This window comes from Mobula hypostoma, chromosome 23 (genome assembly GCF_963921235.1).
Source record: "Mobula hypostoma chromosome 23, sMobHyp1.1, whole genome shotgun sequence".
NCBI lineage: Eukaryota > Metazoa > Chordata > Chondrichthyes > Myliobatiformes > Myliobatidae > Mobula > Mobula hypostoma.
In genome coordinates, this window is record NC_086119.1 from 36,902,563 (window position 1) to 36,925,335 (window position 22,773).

Below are 22,773 nucleotides of genomic sequence, written 5' to 3' on the forward strand. Positions count from 1 at the left end.
ATAAAAGGAAGGATGTAATGTTAAGGCTTTATAAACCACTGGTGAGGGCTCACTTGGAGTATTCTGAACAGTTTTAGGCCCCTTATCTTAGAAAGAATGTGCTGAAACTGGAGAAGGTTCAAAGGAGGTTTACGGAAACGATTCCGGATTGAATGGCTTGTCATATGAAGAGCGTTTGATGGCTCTGGGCCTGTATTCACTAAAATTCAGAAGAATGAAGGGTTACCTCATTGAAACCTGTTGAATGGTGAAAGGGCTTGATAGACTGGAAGCGGAGATGGTGTTTCCTATGTTGCTATGTTGGGAGAGTCTAAAACCAGTTTCAGAACAGAGGGGCCATCCTTTCAGAATGGAGAGGAGGAGGAAATTCTTCAGCCAGAGAATGGTGAATCTATGCAATTCTTTGCCAAAGGCAGCTGTAGAGTCCAAGCTTTTATGTATATTTAGTGCAGAGATCGATAGATTCTGGATTGGTCAGGGCATGAAGGGATATGGGGGAAGGCAGGAGATTGGGGCTGAGAGGAAAATTAGATCAGCCATGATGAAATGGTGGAGCAGACTCAATGGGCCAAATGGCCTAATTCTGCTCTTATATATTGAGGTCTTAAATTGATGACTACCAAGGTGGAATATGAGGGTTTTCTCCTCTAAACTGTATCTGGCCTCACTGTGCAGTAATGTATGAATGGGGGAATGTGAAACAGAATTGAAATAGGTAGCTACTAGTAGATCCTGGCTGGTGTAGTGGACAGAGCAAAGGCGCTTGATGAAGTGGTCCCGCATCTGCTTTGGGTTTCACTAATGTAGAGGGGCTACACTGGGAGTACTGGATGCAATAAGTAACTTTAACAGTCTTTAAGGTGAAGTGTCACCTCACCTGGAAGAACCGCTTGGGGACCTTGAATGCTGGTTAAGAAGAAGGTGTAGGAGCAGGTGTAGAACTTAAAAGGATTGTTGGGATAAGTGCCAGGAGGAGGATCAGTGAAGAGGGGCGAATGGACAACGGAGTCGTGGAGAGCCCAACCTCTGTGGAACTCAGGGTATGGTGGGGGTACAGAGTGCAAAGTAAAAGATGTGCCTAGTAGTGGGTTTCCAAGATGGTGGAGGATATGGAGAATAATGTGCTGGATGCAGAGGCCCATAGGGTAGTATGTAATAGGTGAGGACAAGGGAAACCCTATCCTTGTTATGTCGTCAGTGAGGCAGATGTGCGGGATTTTCCATCACAGCTCAACCAATTTATTTAATATCTGTTTTGAGACCTTTCTTTGCATTCACCTTCATTGCTTTTTTTTTTGCAGTTGCGATGACCAAGCATGCAGTTGGGCTTTGCAAGGTTGCTGTATGACATTTAACTTTGTGCCATTGAAACCCTCTTTCCTCGCTACTTTTTCAGTCTGGTCTGATTCTTCCTTTTATAAACGTATTTCTGTGCTAACAGCTATGGTGCTGACAGTTTGTCAAGAAATATTCTAAGAAGGTTCTCATCATTGAATGATAGACATTGATATTCTATTCATTGCTTCCCCTGATGCCGCAATATACTTCCTTCTAACAATGTGGTTAATGTGTTCCCCAATGCTTTCAAGTTTTTTGACCAACATCAATGGAAAAATGGTATTTCCAGTTGCAATGACCACATATAGAACTTTTCTCAATGTACTTGCTTTCACCTTACCCACTGCACAACTATCTAACACTGTCTTTTGCAGAGCCTTCCATATCTTTTCATATACCTTTTCTCCTTAACTCACTCTGGTCTGAAACCAACACTTGTTAGTTTACCTCTTGGAAACTCTAACTGGGAGCATACACCAAGTCTTGTATATGATGGACCTTGTTGTTTTTCATTGTCTTTTTTATATTATTCTTGGATCCCTCTTAGAAACAATTAGTTGCATTCCTCATAATCTAATAAATCATACATCACTGCATAATTGCAACTCTTGTCTGATATTAGTCAAATTCAAAGCAATAGAACAACTAACTGTAATTATATATCCAATCTAATTTTACTTGGTTATAATCTACTTGACACGATTCAGATACATTTAGATTAATTTATTTTTAGACCATTCAGCTCAGTTGCATTAAAGGTGGGACCAAAGTCTTGTTTAAATACATGTGTCGTAAAGATTCAACTGGATTGACCTTGTTTCTCATAAGTGTATTCTAAGGACGACAAAGCTACATTGAGTATATATTGGAGTATTCCCTGTATTATATCCAGAGTGTATTTTGAAAATAAACATTTAATACTTAGTTGACATTCATAGTTTTCTTTTATTAGAGATCTTACTGTTAAGTATTACATTTATCTTAAATAGTTGTATCATGTCTCGGAACTTTTTACAGGCAGAGATCTCCAGCTGTAAAAGACTGTGTGATATTGGGTTACCTATTGCCCTTTCACCTAGAGACATCACAGTAAGGGATGTAAAGGTGGCTATAAGGTTAGTCAGGTCATCGCTACAGAATTACTAAATATGTCTGAAACACTGAAATAATTTTCACGAGCACTTGGTGATATTTAATCAAAATCATTCTCCAAATTCACATTTCATGAAAAAAAACTAGTAGGTAAAAAATGTGATTTTTTGTGAACTTTAATACAGAACTGATTAATTCTTATAGTTTAAATTATATTGTATTCAAATGGCTAGGTTTCTGTAGTTTCAGATTAACCTGTTAATTAAAATCCATTTGTTAGTTTCAAAATTCACTGCCACAGGGTACTGATTATTTTGTTCAGACATTGAAGCTAATAATTTTATCTTGAGTAAGAATACTCTGTTATTAGCACAGTAACAGCCCCTTCCCTTTGACATTGTGTTAGTGCCAGCCTTCCAAAGCTTCTTTTTAAAATGTGTTTCTTTCTGACATTTCCCAATGCTTATGGTTAATGAACATACTGGCCATGGCAAGCAGCCAGTATTAAAAGTCATTGTGCATACATGCCGTGGTTAGACAGAATTCTGATAGAGTACTTATTATTTAAGCTAATATCTGAAGATTACATTGTATACTTTAGAAAGATGCTCCAGGGAATTAGGGGTCATAAAACAAGATCCAAAAAAATCATCAACTTGGGAAAACAGTAAATATTCTGATCAAATATTGTAAAATATATGTAATGCCAAAGGGCAAAAGTGCATGTTCTAAATGACACGCTACCATTTGCTCAAGAGTCGGCTCTGGGAAGCTCTCATTATCCTTCAGTGGGCATTCTTGAGGTGGTATAACATTATTCCATGAGCATGTTCTAGGTCCCATTGCTTTATGCATTGCTTTATTTCACTTAAAGATCTGATGCCTTGTCAGAGTTGTAGAATGAAACATGAGATAGTACAATGATTCAGGGAATAACATCAGTGCTTTATAACATGTCCAGCTTCAGGCTGCTAATGCAGGCATACTGTTCCTCAGAAGAGAAGGCATTTCACTGGACAGTGCTGTATCTTGAATAATACAAGAGCCTCTCCGTTCATTCAGGTGAAGATCCCCCTCTTCCTTTCTAGATATCCTGATTTTTTCCACCTCCTCCACCCTCTATCTTCCCAACACCAACATATTCTTCCCTTTGGTTCTCTCTCCCACTACTTCCATTTACCCTTTCTACTTCCCTCCCTTAATTCAATGCTCCGCCTTCCTCTCTCCACCTTCAGCCCTTTGTCACTTCTACCTATCAGTTCTAGTGTTATTCCCACTGTCCCTTCCAAGTGTCTACCACACCCTTATCCTGGATCCACCTACCTCCTGCCAGCCCTTGCTCCACCCCTTCTTTCCCCCTTTTTATCTACTTTCTATCTCTCAGTCTAAGTGAAGGGTCTTGTCCTGAAACATCCATTTCCCCTCATAGATTCTGTCTGACCCACTGGGTTCCTCCAGCCTTTGCAAACACATTGCATCTATTTGGGCCTGCAAATACATTAGTCGTCAGAGAGGTCGGGATAGGATGTGGTGTCTGTGGAAGTAGACGCACATCTGTGCCTCCTGGTTAAAGCAGAAGGAGTCATTATATTTAATAAGTGGCTGCATGTATACTTAAGAAGTCATGATCTGAAGAGCTATGGTCTCATTGCTGGAGTAGGGATGATGTTTAAGTTGGAGTTTTACACCTTGGTCTTTTACAAGTGGCACAGAAGATGTATGCTGAATAGAAACATAGTAAAACTACAGCACAATACAGGCCCTTCGGTGCACAATGCTGTGCCGAACATGCACTTACTTTATAAATTACCTCGGGTTAGCCACAGCACTCTATTTTTCTAAGCTTCATGTACCTATCCAGGAATCTCTTAAAAGACCCTATCATATCCGCCTCCACCACCGCCGCCGGCAGCCCATTCCACACACTCACCACTCTGTGTTTTAAAAAAAATTACCCCTGACATCTCCTCTGTGACTACTTCCAAGCACCTTAAAACTGCCGTCTCAGTATAGCCATTTCAGCCCTGGGGGAAAAGCCTCTGACTATCCACATGATCAATACCTCTCATCGTCTAATACACCTCTATCAGGTCACTTCTTATCCTCCATCGGTCCAAGGGGAAAAGGCCAAGTTCACTCAACCTATTCTCATAAGGCATGCTCCCTAATCCTGGTAACATCCTTGTGTATCTCCTCTGCACCCTTTCTATAGTTTCCACATTCGTCCTGTAGTGAGGTGACCAGAAGTGAGTAGAGTACTCCAAGTGGAGTCTGACCAGGGTCCTATATAGCTGTAACATTACCTCTCAGCTCTTAAACTCAGTCCCATGGTTGATGAAGGTCAATGCACCATATGCCTTCGTAACCACAGAGTCAACCTGCGCAGCAGCTTTAAGTGTCCTATGGACTCAGACCACAAGATCCCTCTGATCCTCCACACTGTCAAGAGTCTTACCATTAATACTATATTCTGCCATCATATTTGACCTACCAAAATGAAGAACCTCACACTAATCTGGGTTGAACTCTATCTGCCACTTCTCAGCCCATTTCTGCATCCTATCGATGTCCCACTGTAACCTCTGACAGCCCTCCATGCTATCCACAACACCCCCAACCTTTGTGTCATCAGCAAATTTACTAACCTATCCCTCCATTTCATCATCCAGGTCATTTATAAAAATCATGAAGAGAAAGGTTCCAGAACAGATTCCTGAGGCACACCACTGGTCACCAACCTCAATACAGGATATGACCCGTATACTACCACTCTTTGCCTTCTGTGGGCAAGCCGATTCTGGATCCACAAAGCAAGGTCCCCTTGGATCCCATGCCTCCTTATTTTCTCAATAAGCCTTGCATGGGGTACCTCATCAAATGCCTTGCTGAAACCCATATACACTACATCTACTGCTCTTCCTTCATCAATGTGTTTAGCCACATCCTCAAAGAATTCAATCAGGCTCATAAGGCACGACCTGCCTTTAACAAAGCTATGCTGACTATTCCTAATCATATTATGCCTCTCCAAATGTTCATAAATCCTGTCTCCCAGGATCTTTTCCATCAATTTACCAACTACTGAAGTAAGACTCAAGGGTCTATAATTTCTTGGGTGATCTCTATTCGCTTTCTTGAATAAGGGAACAACATCTTCAATCCTCCAGACCTCCCCTGTCCCCACTGATGATGCAAAGATCATTGCCAGAGGCTCAGCAAATTCCTCCCTCACCTCCCAAAGTAGCCTGGGGTACATCTCATTCAGTCCCGGAGACTTATTCAACCTGATGCTTTCCAAAAGCTCCAGCACATCCTCTTTCTTAATGTCTATATGCTCAAGCTTTTCAGTCCATTGTAAGTCATCCCTACAATCGCCAAGATCCTTTTCTGTAGTGAATACTGAAGCAAAGTATTCATTAAGCACCTCAGCTATCTCCTCCGGTTCCAAACACACTTTTCCACTGTCACACTTGATTGGTCCTATTCTCTCACGTCTTATCCTCTTGCTCTTCATATACTTGTAGAATGCCTTGGGGTTTTCTTTAATCCTGCTTGCCAAGGCCTTCTCTTGGCCCCTTCTGGCTCTCCTAATTTCATTCTTAAACTCCTTCCTGCTAGCCTTATAATTCTCTAGATTACTATCATTACCCAGTTTTTTTGAACCTTTCGTAAGCTTTTCTTTTCTTCTTGACTATATTTTCAACAGCCTTTGTACGCCACGGTTCCTGTACCCTACCATCCTTTCCTTGACTCTTTGGAATGTACCTTTGCAGAACACCACGCAAATATCTCCTGAACATTTGCCACATTTCTGCCGTACATTTCCCTATGAACATCTGTTCCCAATTTATGCTTCCAAGTTCCTGCCTGATAGCTTCATATTTCCCCTTACTCCAATTAAACACTTTCCTAACTTATCTGTTCCTATCCCTTTCCAGTGCTATGGTAAAGGAGATAGAATCGTGATCACCATCTCCAAAATGCTCTCCCACTGAGTGACCTGACACCTGACCAGGTTCACTTCCCAATACCAGATCAAGAACAGCCTCTCCTCCTGTAGGCTTATCTATATATTGTGTCAGGAAACCTTCCTGAACACACCTAACAAACTCTACCCCATCGAAACCCCTCGCTCTCGGGACATGCCAATCGATATTTGAGAAATTAAAATCTCCCACGACAACCCTGTTATTATTACACCTTTCCAGAATCTGTCTCCCTATCTGCTCCTTGATGTCCCTGTTACTATTGGGTGGTCTATAAAAAACACCCAGTAGAGCTTCTGATCCCTTCCTGTTTCCAACTTCCACCCACGGAGACTCAGTAGACAATCCCTCCATGTCTTCCTCCTTTTCTGCAGCCACGACACTATCTCTGATCAGCAGTGCCATGTCCTCACCTCCTTTGCCTCCCTTCCTGTCCTTTCTGAAACATCTAAAGCCTGGCACTCTAAGTAATCGTTCCTGCCCCTGAGCCATCCATGTCTCTGTAATGGCCACAAAATCATATCTCCAAGTACTGATCCACACTCTAAGCTCATCTGCTTTGTTCATGATGCTTCTTACATTAAAACAGACACATCTTAAACTATCGGTCTAAGTGTATCCCTTCTCTGTCACCTGCCTGTCCTCACTCTCGCACTGTCTCCAAGCTTTCTCTATATGCGAGCCAACCCTCCCCGTTTCCTCCGTCCCTTCAGTTCGGTTCCCACACACCAGCAATTGTAGTTTAAACTCTCCCCAATAGCCTTAGCAAACCTCCCTGCCAGGATATTTGTCCCCTTTGGATTAAGTCCAACCCGTCCTTTTTGCACAGGTCACGCCTGCCCCAAAAGAGGTCCCAATGATCCAGAAATCTGAATCCCTGCCCCCTGCTCCAAACCCTCAGCCACACATTTATCCTCCACCTCACTCTATTCCTATATTCACTGTCGCGTGGCAGGATTAATACCTTTGAGGTCCTGCTTCTCAACTTCCTTCCTAACTCCTTGTAGTATATTTTCAGGACCTCCTCCATTTTCTTACCAATGTCGTTGGTACCAATATGTACCACGACCTCTGGCAGTTCACCTTCCCACTTCAGGATATCATTGACATGATCAGAAACATCCCTGACCCTGGCAGCTGGGAGGCAAGCTACCATCCGCATTTCCTTCCTGCGTCCACAGAATCGCCTGTCTGACACCCCCCCCCCCACCCTCCCAACTATAGAGTTCCCTACCCTTCTGAGCCACAGGGCTAGACTCTGTGCAAGAGGCGCGGCCACTGTTGCCTCCCCCAGTCAGGCCGTCCCCCCCAACAGTACTCAAACGGGAGTACTTATTAAGGGTGACAGCCACAGGCATACTCTCTAGTATCTGACAATTGCCCTTCCCTCTCCTAACTGTTAGCCATTTATCTGTCTCCTGAAGCCCCGGTGTGACTACTTGTCTATAGCTCCTCTCTGTCGCCTCCTCACTTTCCCTGACCAGACAAAGGTCATTGAGCTGCATCTCCAGTTCCCTAACCCGGTCCCCAAGGAGCTGCAGCTCGATGCACCTGGTGCAGATGTGGCCGTGCGGGAGGCTGGGATTCTCCCAGACCTCCCACATCCAACACCCAGTACAGAATAAACCTCTCTAACGACATAAATTTTCTATGAATCTCTGTGGTGCTTTGACATGATGATTCAAGCCAAGAAATGAGCCTTTCTTTGATAAAGAGCCACAGCAGCAGAACCGATTCTTAACAGGCTAGAGGAATGTCAGTATTGTGCCCATTGCTGTTCTTTATATATGTTAATAACTTAATCCAGGGTGTAAAAAGATGCAATTTCAATATCTGTATTTGCCACAGTGTAGTAAACTGACAGAAAGATAATGATGTATTTGAAGAAAATTCAGACAGACTGATGCACTGCATACGCAAGGCAGTTGCAATTTAACATCAGGTTTCAGCAGCAATTACCAGGAAAAATCAGTAAAGGGTATTGTTCTAAATGAAAGTAGGAAGAGAGAGCTGGGAATAAGCACTCAGTGGCCATTTTATTAGGAACTTCCTGTAACTAACAAAGAGGCCTCTGAGTATATACTTATTTGTGGTCCTCTGCTGTAGCCTATCTGCTTCAAAGTTCCATGTGTTGTGTATTCAGGGATGCTCTTGAGTTACTGTCAGCTTGAACCACTCTGGCCATTCTCCTCTGACCTCTCATTAACAAGGTGCTTTCATCTACAGAACTGCCACTCACTGGATTATTTTCCCCCTCGTTATTCTATGTCAACTCTAGGGACTGTAGTGCATGAAACTGGCAGGAGATCAGCAGTTTCTGAGATACTCAAACAACCCTGCATGACACAAGCAATCATTCCATGGTTAAAGTCATTTGGTGAGAACAAAACTGAATCTTTTGACCATGTCTGCATGCTTTTATGCATTGAGTTACTCCACATAATTGGCTGATTAACTATTTGCATTAATGAGCAGGTGTACAGTTGTGTACAAGTGGCCACTGAGTGCATGTACACACTATATATGTAGTTGGACAACATGAGAAAACAATTCAAAAACATTTTGGATCCTGGCCTAGTCATATAGTGAAGGTTATAATGAATCTTTATAAAATGCTGGTTTGGACTCAAGTGCAGAGGATTGCATTCAGTTTGGGTCACTGCGTAACAATAAGGCAAAGATGATAGAGAGAGTGTAGAAAGTTTTAAGAGAACATTATTGGGGAAGAAGGATTTCAGTTACATGAATAGGAGAAAATGGAGCAGAGATGGATGAGAGAGAACTTTAATACGGATGTTCAAAATCATAAATAAGTGTCAATGGAGAAACTGAACCAGTTAGCAGAAAGGTTGAAAATCTAGGGGAAACAGACTTAAAGGTTGTCAAAAGCATCCAAAGGCTATGTCCTTCAGTGCAGTCATGGTCTGGAATTCAATGCCTGAAAGTGAAGTTGCGACAGAATCAAATGGGAACTTCAAAGATTCAAAGTACATTTATCATTGATGTATGGGTAGACAACCCTGAGATGCATTTCCCACAGGCAGCCGTGAATCAAAGATCTACTACAGAACCCATTCAAAGAAAACATCAAAGAGGAAATGTGTAAAAAAAAAAGCAAATCATGCAAACAGCAAAATGTGAGCAAATAGCACACAGAATATCAAATATCTAAATAAATATCAAATGGTGTAAGACTGTTTAGTCAAGTTCAGTTTAGCATTTTGTTCATTACTGCAGGCCACAAAGCCAGCTCCAAACTGTGCAAGCAGCAAAACAAAAAGAGCTACTAGAAGCCAGGAACACCTGCAACCCAAACTGCAGAGGCCTCCAAAGTGACTCCAAAGATACGAACACTAAACATCAAACTGTAGGGTCCTCCAAAAGAGTTATGAGTTGTGCTGAGTAACCCTTGCACCCAAGACTCCAGAACCTTGCTCTGGTAGCAGTGTGCGAGAAGGAGAGGGAGAATGGTCAAACACAGGCAGATGGCATGAACACCTGCTTGCCTTCTGCTCTCGTCCTCCTTGATCTCAATCTTGCTCGACGTTTTGATCAGCGATGAGTAATGGAGTCAATCATGAGTTTGTGCTCTGGCATTAGGCTGCACACTCAGCTCTCACCTTGCCGAACTTCTGCAAAGACAGCAAAAGTGCCTGATTGCTTATCAGCCCAAAAACACACCATCAAAATGTAAACCATAGGCTCCACTTGTATGCAGTTCAGTAGAAGCATATTTAAAAGACAAAAAAGATGTAATTCCGTGAATTTTCAGCAAAATGTCACCTTTGGCCACATTTATCATTGACACCATCATTAAAAACAGTGTTGAGGAAGTAAAGAACTGCAACAGAATGAGGAAATTGCTGGGGAAAAATACTGAAAAGGTTGTTATTGAGGTCAACATTGCTTGTTAGGCAATATTGATTCTGCTGTAATACTTCAGTGATTGCTTTGCATAGAAGTTTTGTGTGTAGCTATGCCCCAAGTGAGTATTCAGAAAAATGTTCTATTGTGAAGATATCAAGAAGATCCTTTGTGGTTATTGCTGTTTTAGTGCATGACATCACATGTATAATGCTGAGGCATGTGCCTTTATTGATGTTAGTAAATTAGACAAATTCCCACTGGTCTGAATTTAGCAGCACTTAAGTTGCCAGAGTTGGAATAATAATGCACAGGTCCAAGTTGAATTCCACAGCAGCTATGGAATTTAAATTTTGTTAATAATCTGGTATGTGGAATAAGAATAATTAGTCTTATTAGTAATGATATGAAAAACTATCTGACTATTGTTTTAAAAAAAAAAAAATCCCTCTAGTTCTAACGTCCTTCAGTAGAGGAAATGTAAATAGTCTGGCCTACATGGCTGACTCACAAATGCTTTTGAAGTGTTCTCGCAAGCCATTCGGTGAGACCATTACAACTACCGTAGGTTCAGATCTGTCCCACAAACTAAAGCAAATCATCTCTTACAATGTATCAGACATCCAAATATAGCTTGTAATGGACAGAGCTCAGATTAAAGCACTGCAATCTACTACATCTAGTCATAAACTATATTGAGCAATTACACACTATCAGGAAAATATCCTATCATGGTGCGACCCAGGAGGTGAGTGCTGAAACAATCACAACTGTGTTGAACCAGAAGTGCCAAACAACTAATCTGTTTTGTCTTCCTTCTGCGATCCCAATCATCACTGAAGCCAGTATCCAGCCAGTTCAATTCCTTCCACTCCTGAATGCAATGGATACAGCAAAAGCAATGGGACTATAAAACATCCCATATATAGTATTGAAGATCTGCACTCTAGAACTAGCTGTACCCTAGCCAAGATATTCTAATATGCTTACAAAACTACACCTACCCAGCCAAAAAGAATTGTCATAGTCACAAAAAGCAGGACAATCAAATCTGGCAAATTACTGCCTGACCATTCCATTACTAATCAACAACAAATTGATAGCAGTGTCAACAACAGCTTCTATCAGGTGGCATCTACTAATTAATAATATTCTATGAATGTCCAACTTTGGTCTCACCAAGTCCACCTGGTTTCAGATCTCATCACAGCTTTGATCAGCACATAGAGCAAGGAGCTGAATTCTAAAGGCAAGGTGAAAGTAATTGCCCTTGACACCAAGGCAGCATTTGATGAAGTATGGTAGTTGAGATCCTTGAAGTCAATGGACATCAAAAAGAGCAGACTTCAGTGGTAGATTCATCCTTCTTACAAAGGCTTTTGGATGTTAACCACTCCAGCCCTGGACTTCACTGCAAACATTCTTCGGTGAAGTGAAGTGTCTTAGGCACAACCACCTTCAGCTTCATCGTCAATGATTTTCCTTCCAACATAAGATCAGTCAAGAGGATATTTGCTGCAAATTGCACAATTTTCAGCGTTCTTCAGCAGATTAAGTGGTACAGTAAAATCTAGACATTATTAAACTGGCTGGGCAATAAATATTAAGTAACATTCATACTACAAAATTGTCAAATAATTACCATCTCCACTAGTGTTGCAATGAATGAGGAAAACCCAACACAGGACACAGGCACGGAGATTTAATTAGGATGCAGGTACGGATGTGAGCATTGAACAGCAAACAGGAGGGAGAGCAGGAAGGCAGGAAACTTGACAGGGAGAGACTGGGTTTCACAGGTATACCTTGGAACTGGAGTAGAACCTAGAAAACTGATCTTGACACAGAGAGACTAAGCTTCACAGATAAATCTTAGTACTGAAGCAAAACTTAGGTCACACAATCCTAAGCAGCCAGGAAGTGTTAATTACCACACTGCAAAACCAACAATCTGGGAACTAGTGGGTGCAAAGCTGGGCTTTTTATGCTGCAGGTTTTGATGACAACCAGGTGTGCTGTCATCAAAGGGAATTAGAGAAAGTGGGGAATTAATAGTCGGAACTGTGGCACAATCAAAGGGAATCAGGAGAAAATGGGGAATTAAAGGTCAGGATTGTGACAACTAGGTCTTTCCACTTAGCCTTGATATTCAATATAATTACCATTGCTAGGTCTTTCAAGTTCATCATTGAGTAGAAACTCCAGTGGTAATACATGTTACATAATCACCTCAGCCTAAGGATCCTGTGGTGACTCTCATCCTGGCATCCCAAGACTTTCTACCATCTATACCGTATAAGATTTCATACCGTATAAGATCCTAAAGGGATTGGACAGGCTAGATGCAGGAAGATTGTTCCCGATGTTGGGGAAGTCCAGAACGAAGGGCCACAGTTTGAGGATAGAGGGGAAGCCTTTTAGGACCGAGATTAGGAAAAACTTCTTCACACAGAGTGGTGAATCTGTGGAATTCTCTGCCACAGGAAACAGTTGAGGCCAGTTCATTGGCTATATTTAAGAGGGAGTTAGATATGGCCCTTGTGGCTATGGGGGTCAGGGGGTATGGAGGGAAGGCTGGGGCGGGGTTCTGAGTTGGATGATCAGCCATGATCATAATAAATGGCGGTGCAGGCTTGAAGGGCCGAATGGCCTACTCCTGCACCTATTTTCTATGTTTCTATCTACAATCCACAAGTCGGGAGTATAATGGAATACTCTATTCTTGCTTGAATGTAATGTCAACAGTTCTTGGGAAGTTTAACATCATTCAAGATGAAACGGCCTGCTTGATAAGCACCTCATCAACCACCATTAAGGTTCATCCGCTGAGCAATGGCACACATCGGCCCGAATGTGTATAATCTACAGAATCTACTGTTACAACAAGCCAGTTCAACAGTACATCCCAAACCTTCAACCCATGCCAGCTTGAAGAACATGGATGGGAGGCACATGGAAATTCCAATACTTGTAAGATTTCAAACAACTTGCATACCATTCAGCTTTGGAAATAGATTAGTGCTCCATCATTATTGTTAGTTCTAATTACTGGGACTTCCTACCCAAAAGAACTGTGGGATTGCCTTCACCCGAAGGGCTTCAGCAATTCTACAAGATGTCTCAAAATCACCTCAAGGAAAATTAGAGATAGACAGTGGCTGCTGGCCATTACTATGATACCCAGTTCCTAGAATAAATTTTAAAAAACTGAGACATGATTGCAAATTCTACCAATGCAGGGGTGAACTTTAAATTGAATTACTTAAAAACAACGATTAGATTGTCGCATAAAAATCATCTGGTCTGTTTATGTTTTACAGAAAGGACTTTTAACTTTGTTACCATGTGACTTCAAACTCATATGGACACAATTGATCCTTAACAATGCACTTTGAAATGACTGAGCAAGTCCTCAATTGTACCAAATCATTCTCATTGGAACCACCCTGTAGTGGTCTAAATGTTGGTTTCAGAATGATAAGGGTAGATGTTCAGTCAGTAAAGTCTTTCTGAAATACAGAATTGGGACTGCTACACAAGAATGTTCTCTAGTAAGAGCCATGTTTAGTGTATCTCTTACTTGACAGTATAGATCTTCATCACACATTTGGAGTACTGGATCCCTTTCTGCCCACCATATCTCTGTTGACCATGATGTTTATCTCTGCTAATCCCACTTGCCTGCATGAGCCCATAACCTCTTTGTTCTTCCTATCCAAGTACCTGTTCAAATATTTTTTTAAATATTGTTCTAGGCTTGTGCACCTGTTACTTAATGATTATCAGAAGATCAGAATTGGGATGTTTACTAAAAATTATAGACGTAGAAACATAGATATCTACAGCACATTTCAGGCCTTTTGGCCCACAATGTTGTGCTGACCATGCAACCTACTCTAGAAACTGCCTAGAATTTCCCTACCACATGGCCCTCTATTTTTCTAAGCGCCATGTACCTGTCTAAAAGTCTCTTAAAAGACCCTATTGTATCCGCCTCCACCACCGTCACCAGCAGTCCACCACTATCTAATGGGTGGTTCCAAAGAGAATGATTTGGTACAATCGAGGACTTGCGAAGTCATTTCAAAATGCATTGTTTAAAATCAATTGTGTCTACATGTGTTTGATGTCACATGGTAACAAATTTAAAAGTATTCCACATGCACCCACCACTCTCTGTGTGAAAAAAATTACCCCTGACATCCCCTCTGTACCTACTTCCAAGTAGCTTAAAACTATCCCCCCTCATGTTAGGCATTGCAGCCCAGGGAAAAAGGCTTTGGCTATCCAAACGATCACATGATTATGGAGGATTTAGTTTGATTTACAGTTCCGAGGGTGATGAAGCAACACTTGCCAAGCTGTATTAAGATCAAGACAACATTCAGGCATGGATTAGCAAGTAGCAAATAGTATGCATGCCACACAAGCGCTTGGCTATAATTATTGTCAGTATGAAAGAAGCCAATTAGTGCTTCTTGACATTTAATTTCATACTATATAGAATAGCTCAATATAAAGATCACTATGGTTTATGCAAATGATTCTAAAACGGATGAGAACTAAATATTCCATGGCAAATAATATACTTGATTGAGTGAATGCATCTTTAACAACAGGAAGTTTGACACCATCCAGGACAAAGAATGTTCTTTTATCCACATGCCATCCACCATCCAAACGTTCACTCTCTCTTTTATTTCTTAATAACACCACGGCTACAAGTGTGGATTAGTGCCCGGGTATCCTGTAGAGAAAGACTACTCCCGAACAGCCCAAGGTCCTTTCACCATCTGTAAGGCACTAATTTGGAGTGTGAGGGAATACTCACAACTCTCAAGAGACTCAAAACAAAGTAGTTTGCTTGTTCAGCATCCAACAGCGCCTCCCAAACTCATCAACCTTACCAACAAGAACAAGTGCATGGAAACATTGTCCACTGTGAGTTCCCATCCAAGTTTTATTCCATTCCGTAAATATGTCATTGGTCATCCAATGTCTCTGGGTCTAAATCTTGGAACTCCCTACTCAACAGTACTACCGGAGTACCTTCATCAGAAGGATTTCACCAATTCAAGAAGCCAACTCACCACAAATTTCTCTGAGCAATTAGGGATAGTCAATAAAAGCTAGCTATATCTCAAAACTGAGAATTAAAAAGAGGACTAGAAAATATTCCTACCAATCAGAGAGCAAATATAGGTCAGTGTCTATTGATCTCATAGAGTCATAGAACATGACAGAACAGAAACAGGTCCTTTGGTCCATCTAGTCCATGCCAAACTATTATTCTGCCTGCTCCCATTGACCTTCATCCAGACCATAGCCCTTAATTCCCCTCCCATTCATGTACCTATCCAAATTTCTCTTTAAATGTTGAACTTGAACCACATCCATGACTTTTACTGGCAGTTTGCTCTGCACCCTCACCACCCTCTGAGTGAAGAAGATCCCCTCACAGTCTCTTTAAACATGTTATCTTTCAGTTCCCATGACCTCTAGTTCTAGTCTTACCCAACTTCAGTGGGAAAAGCCTGCTTGCATTTGTCCCATCTATACCCCTCATAATTCTGTATATCTCAATCAGATCTCCCCCTCATCCTCCTTCGCTCCAAGGAACAAAGTCCTAACCTATTCACCCTTTCCCGATACTCAGGGACCCAAGTCCTGGCAACATCTTCGTAATTTTTTTTCCTGCATTTTTCAATTTTATTGATAACTTTCCTGTATGTAGGTGACCAGATTTGCACACAATACTCTAAATTAGACCTCAACAACGTTTTATACAACCTCAGTATAACATCCCAACTCCTGTGCTCAACACTTCTGATTTATCAGAATCAGAATTAGGTTTATTATCACCGGCATGTGACATGAAATTTGTTAACTTAGTAGCAGCAGTTCAATGCAATGCATAATCTAGCAGAGAGAGAAAAATAATAATAATAATAATAATAAAGAAATGAGTAAATCAGTTACGTATATTGAATAGATTTAAAAGAATGTGCAAAAACAGAAATACTCTATATTAAAAAAGTGAGGTAGTCTCCAAAGCTTTAATGTCCATTTAGGAATCGGATGGTCATTTATGAAGCCCAGTGTGCCAAAAGCTCTCGTTACAACCCTACCACCTGTGAGGCCACCTTCAAGGAATTATGGACTGTATTCTCAGATCCCTCTTTTCTACTGCAAACCTCAGTGCCCAACCATTCACTGTGTAAGTCCTCTCCTGGTTTATCCTCTCAAAGTGCAAAACCTCACTCTTGTTTGAATTAAATTCCATCTGCCATTTTTCAGCCCATTTTTCCAGCTGGTCCAGATTCCGCTACAAGCTTTGATGGCATTCCTCAATGTCCACTACACCCCCAATCTTGGTGTCATTCACAAATTTGCTGATCTAGTTAACTGCGTGATCATCCAGATCATTGATACAGATGACAAACAACAACAGGCCCAGCACTGATCCCTGTGGCATACCACTAGTCACAGGCCTCCAGTCAGAGAGGCAACCATCTATTACCACTATCTGACTTCTCCTGCGAAACCGATGTTGAATCCAATTCACTATTTCATACTGAATGCCAAGCGACTGAACTTTTTTGACATACATCCCATGTGGAACCTTGTCCAAAGCCTTGCTAAAGTCCACACAGACAACATCCACTGCCTTGCCTACATCAACTTCCCTGATAGCTTGCTCAAAAAAATTTATAGGATTGGTTAGACACAACCAATGATGCACTATCCCTAATCAGTCCCTGTCTTTCCAAATACTTACATATCTGGTCCATTAGAATACCTTCCGATAACTTACCCACTACTGATATCAGGCTCGCCGGCCTATAGTTTCCTGATTTATTCTTAGAGCCTTTCTTAAACAACAGAACATTAGCTATCCTCCAATCCTCCAACACTTCACCCATGGCTAAGGAAGCTCTAAATATCTCTGCTAGGGCCCCTGCAATTTCAGCACTAACTTTCCACAAGGTCCGAGGAACACCCTATCAGACCCTAGGGATTTATCTACCCTAATTTACCTTAAGGCAACAAGAACCTCCTGCCCTGTAATCTGTATACAACCCATGGACCACTGTTTTGCCTTGGTTCTTCCTTTTCTATTAACCCCTCTGTTATGTTCTATTATGATCAACAATGCAAGTTTTCGCAAGTGCTGATCAGTAGTAGAATGCCATGTTTCTGGAATTGGAATTGGTTTGTTATTGTTACATGTACCAAGCTACAGTGAGAAGCTAGTCTTGTGTACTGTTCCTACAGATCTATTTATTATAGAGTGCATTGAGGTAAAACTATAACAATGTAGAATGAAATGTAGCAGATAGACAATAAGGTGCAGGGTCATAGTGAGGTAGATTGTAAGGTCAAGAGGTCATCTTCTCATACTCGGGGACCATTTGGTAGTCTTATTACGGTGGGGTGGAAGCTGACTTTGAGCTTAGTGGTATGTGCTTTCAGGTTTTTGTACCTTCTGCCCAACAGGAGAGGGGAGAAGAGAGACTGTCTGGGGTGGGCTGGTCCTTGATTACACTGACTGTTTTTCTGAAGCAGTAAATAGTATGGACAGAGTCCATGGAGCAAGGCTAGCTACCATAATGTGCAGAGCTGTGTCTATAACTCCCTGCAATGTCTTGCAGTAATAGGTGGGCAGTTGTCATACCAAGCCGTTATGCATCCAGAGAGAATGCTTCTTTGGAGCATCGATAAAAATTGGTAAGGACATGTCATATTGCTTTTGCTTCCTGGGGAAATAAAGGCATTGATGAGATTTTTTGACCACAGAGTTGAACCAGTGACTCATTGTTATTTAAGATATGGCCCACTGCAATGGTGTCATCTAGAAATTTGTTGTTGGTGTTAGGGCAGAATCTGGCCACGCAGTTGTGATTGTATTAATATTATTATTGGTTTCTTATTGTTATATGTACCAAGATGTGTTGGCATGTAGCCAAGTGGTTAAGGCGTCGGTCTAGTGATCTGAAGATTGCTAGTTCAACCTTTGCTGAGGCAGCGTGTGTGACCTTAAGCGAGGCACTTAACCACACATTGCACTGCGATGACACCAGTGCCAAGCTGTATGGTTCCTAATGCCCTTCCTTTGGAGAACATCGGTGGCGTGGAGAGGGGAGACTTGCAGCATGGGCAACTGCTGGTCTTCCATACAACCTTGCCCAGGCCTGCGCCCTGGAAACCTTCCAAGTTGCAAATCCATGGTCTCACGAGACTAATTGATGCCTATATTATATATGTACCAAGATAGAGTGAAAAGCTTGTCTTGCATACTGTTAACTGTATGTAGAATAAATCATTGCACAATGCATTGAGCTGGAATAAGGTAAAACAATAACACTGCAGAATAAAGTGTAAAAGCTACCAAAAGGTGCAGTTCAGATAAATGATAAAGTCCAAGATCATAGATTGTGATGTCAAGAATCCATCTTTTCATAAAGAGGTCCATCAGAGGTCTGATAACAGCAGGATAGAAGCTGTCCTTTAGCTTGTTGTACAGGGAGCAGAGCAAAGGGCTGAGGACACAACCTTGTGGAGCGCCAGTGTTGAGAGTATGATGACTGAGATATCACTACTATCCTTACTGATTGCGGTCTCTTGGTCAGGAGATCAAGGATCCTGTTCCCAGAATGTTCCACTAGGTGTTTTAGAAATCTGCAGACTCTGGAATAGAATATCAATAAATTCTTTTCACAATGACTTATTTTGTCATTCATAGTCATTCAGAGGTTATAATAACAAATCTTCCATCAAATAGGATTGACGAGTTTTGGCACTGTGTAAGGTGTAATGACCTGTTAGGTTTTGAGGTAGGTGTGTTTTGCTTTGAACGTCAAAATACTTTCATAACAAGGAATGTAAAGGTCAGGTAAAACTGTCATTTCAGGAGTCTCTATTGTCTTAAAGCAACAATTTAGATTCCCAACAATTACTTGTGCTCAGGAAAATCCAACAGACTCTGCAATTACAGTGCAGGAAAATACTCAACTAAATATAATCACTAAATGAGAAATACAAGGTTCTTTGACTGGTTTGCAAAATAATAAAAAGTTAGGATTTAAGTTGATGAATTTTCTATGCAATTAAAATGTATCAGAGCCTCTTTGGTCCTTGTCAGGTGAGACTACATTTCTATCATGATACATATCAAGTAACATTACAAATGTTTATGGAATGCTGCAAATCTTTCAGTTAGGAGAGGACAGTATACTGACCTTACCCAATTATTCCGTAAACCTGCTTCATTGGCCGATTTCCCATTAGTAAAGAAATACACTTTGACACTTAGACCTACTTGAATGCTTGCTTGTCTTGCTTCTTTTGCGTAGCTGGCAATATATTTGAAGGGGAAAAATAAAAACTAAGAACTAATACATGAATCCTAACAAATGTACATCCAGCTGTGCTTCTGGATCTAGTTATGAAGCTCCCCCTCCTGTTGGGCTGGAGTTATAGATCTGGCTCCCCTGATATGCATGTTATTGCTGTTTGTCTCTGAACTAGTGTACAGTTAGAACTTCAGTTTTCACCTCTCTTGAACATGGATGTATATTTTTCAGTCTGTCAGAGATTTCCCAAAAATTAAAAAAAATACAACTCCTATATAGATATGTTACAGTATAATAAATTTTAAATTGTCCTATTCAGGCCTAAAGATTTAATCACCGTGGATAATTTCTTACTGTTGTAGGATTACATCTTTACATTCCTGACAAGGGAATCACTCTGCTTTGCAGGTGAGACTTGTGACTGTAAACCAATCTCAGGTTCTGGGGCCTCTATGGTGGTTGTAGGAGTTGACTTTGGGACTGCAGGAAGTGGTTCTGACAGCTCTGGCCACCTTTCTTCTCTAACAATTGATTCTGTTCTCAATTGATCAATGAGCTGTCTCCAGATGGTATCAGACACAATCTTCACTGTGTATGAGAGTGGTCCAGTATTGCCCTTAATCTTTCTGAGAACCTACTTTTGATCATCTCCGTTGTCCCTTGCCAGGACTGTTTTTCCAGGAATGAAACATTGAACCTGCTTGTTTGAGGAGTGTTCAATGAGATTAGGTTTGAGGAGATCCAGGCATGAGTGTAAGCTATGACCCAGGAACAACATAACTGTTGTTGACTGTGCTGCATTGTGATATGCACTGAGGAAGTTGATGAACTTCTGATTCAGTGTCAGTGTAGTGTGTTCTGCTGATATTGCTCACAATATGTTCCTTTGTCTGTGGACAAATCTTTCTGCCAAGCTATTTGTAGCTAGGTGGTACAGTGTAGATGTAATAAGTCATACTCCATTCATTTTCAGGAACAACTTAAACCTCCACAACAAACTGTGGTCCATTGTCACTGACTAAATGCTCTGGAACTCCAATCCTTGAGAAGAGACTTCTCAACACATCAACAGTGTGTGAGGCTCTAGTAGAAGATATTGGGCACACTTATGGCCACTTTGTAGTTGCATCCACTATTACCAAGAAATTTGTGCCCATGTATGGTCTGTCAAAATCTACATGAGCCCTTTGCCAGGGCAATGAAGGCCATTCCCAAGGGTGTAGTGGCAATGCTTATGGCATCATCTGGAGGTGTTGGCATCCCAAACAGTGCATGGCAAGCTGGTAGATACGCTGATCTATCCTGGGCCACCAGACAAAACTTCAAGTTAACACCTTTATTTTGATGGTGCGTAGATGACCACCATGTAGCTCCTCCAACACATTAGCTCTTAGCTTGGATGCTACAAAGCCCTCAATTCTCAGGTAAGACAAACTTCATCAAGTTCATCCTGGCACTGGTAAAAATGGGAGAATGGGAATTTCTGCTTCTCACTCTAGCCATTTTGGGTGACCATATAGACCTGAGACAGTATGGAGTCTTTTCAGGTTTCACTTTCGAATAATAGGGAGACTTCCAATTTAGAACTAGAACAATTAATTAGGTGTATTTCCATAGAAACCATAGAAACTACAGCACAGAAGCAGGCCTTTTGGCCCTTCTTGGCTGTGCCGAAACATTTTCTGCCTAGTCCCACTGACCTGCACACGGACCATATCCTTCCATACACCTCCCATCCATGTATCTGTCCAATTTATTCTTAAATGTTACAAAAGAATCCGCATTTACCACCTCGTCTGGCAGCTCATTCCATACTCCCACCACTCTCTGTGTGAAGAAGCCCCCCCTAACGTTCCCTTTAAACTTTTCCCCCCTCACCCTTAACCCATGTCCTCTGGTTTTTTTCTCCCCTTGCCTCAGTGGAAAAAGCCTGCTTGCATTCACTCTATCTATACCCATCATAATTTTATATACCTCTATCAAATCTCCCCTCATTCTTCTACGCTCCAGGGAATAAAGTCCTAACCTATTCAACCTTTCTCTGTAACTGAGTTTCTCAAGTCCCAGCAACATCCTTGTAAACCTTCTCTGCACTCTTTCAACCTTACTTATATCCTTCCTGTAATTTGGTGACCAAAACTGAACACAATACTCCAGATTCGGCCTCACCAATGCCTTATATAACCTCATCATAACATTCCAGCTCTTATACTCAATACTTCGATTAATAAAGGCCAATGTACCAAAAGCTCTCTTTACGACCCTATCTACCTGTGACGACACTTTTAGGGAATTTTGTATCTGTATTCCCAGATCCCTCTGTTCCACTGCACTCCTCAGTGCCTTACCATTAACCCTGTATGTTCTACCTTGGCTTGTCCTTCCAACGTGCAATACCTCACATTTATCAGTATTAAACTCCATCTGCCATTTTTCAGCCCATTTTTCCAGCTGGTTCGAGTCCCTTTGCAGGCTCTGAAAACCTTCCTCACTGTCTACTACACCTCCAATCTTTGTATCATCAGCAAACTTGCTGATCCAATTTACCACATTATCATCCAGATCATTGATATAGATGACAAATAACAATGGACCCAGCACTGATCCCTGTGGCACACCACTAGTCACAGGCCTCCACTCAGAGAAGCAATTCTCTACCACCACTCTCTGGTTTCTTCCATCGAGCCAATGTCTAATCCAATGTCTAATGTCCAATGTCTAATTTCACTGTTACAAATGTCATTCCCACAGGAGTTATCTTTTCTCCAGTCTAAATTCTTAGTTGGATATCTGCAGGCTTCAGTTCAATATCTTTGAAATGCTGTTCAAACACATTTTGTGGAATGATGAAAACAGTCAAGCCAGTGTCTAATTCCATTTTAATTAATTTCCCATTCACTTCTGGTCTATTTTTAGTTTTCACATTGTAAATCGTAAAGCTACTCAGTCCTGAGTCACTTTCATTATTCTCAGATTTTCCATCAACAGCACACAGATTAGTGTTCTTTTTGAAACAGTAGCTTGACTTTTTATCTTCCCTGTGCAGCCCATTTATTTTAGTCTTCCGAACATGCTCTTTGTGTGTGTCCTACTTTTTTGTATTTTCCAAGGCACCAATGTAGCATTTGACCAAGTGAAGC